Source organism: Halyomorpha halys, unplaced genomic scaffold (assembly GCF_000696795.3).
Source record: "Halyomorpha halys isolate HHAL.00 unplaced genomic scaffold, Hhal_1.1 Scaffold755.1, whole genome shotgun sequence".
Lineage (NCBI taxonomy): Eukaryota > Metazoa > Arthropoda > Insecta > Hemiptera > Pentatomidae > Halyomorpha > Halyomorpha halys.
Window position 1 is genome coordinate 404,199 of NW_027108003.1, and position 498 is coordinate 404,696.

A 498-nucleotide genomic window follows, 5' to 3' on the forward strand; every position below is an offset into this window, starting at 1 on the left:
GACCACTATGGTACACGTTTTCCCGGTAAATTGTGGCGAATTTAAAAACGCCTTTAGTTTTTATAGCATTTTCATTCAAAGCATAATTTTACATTCAAAGCATTTTCCAGAAGGAAAGGGGCAGTAGATTTTCATAAAGATGTAAAAATCGTAAACTTAGCGAAATAAAGATATCATTTATTCTGTCTGCTTTAACATTTCATTTACCGATACTTTTAATGTAATTTAGGAAACTGAAAATCCTTAATTTATGCTCAATACCCTTATCCCTTTAGGATAGGATTGGTGGATTATCTACAGGTCACCAACCGATTCTCGCTGAATTAGGAAGGTCACGATTTAGTCTATAGGTTTGCTAAGTTTATATTAATAAAATCTAGATTACCTATATTCATATAAGTAAGAAAATAAAAATGAATAGCAATGGATAACAAAAAAAAGTAGTAAAATAAAAAAACTAGTATAAAACATATAAAAATTAAAAGCATATGCAAATTA

General features: G+C 28.7%; 1 protein-coding gene across 3 annotated transcripts in view; it reads left to right on the forward strand.

Moving 5' to 3' along the window:
* Positions 1-498, forward strand: part of LOC106685918 (F-box/LRR-repeat protein 16) — a 356,715-nt gene that overhangs the window by 106,649 nt on the left and 249,568 nt on the right. The gene's annotated exons all lie outside the window — the stretch shown is intronic.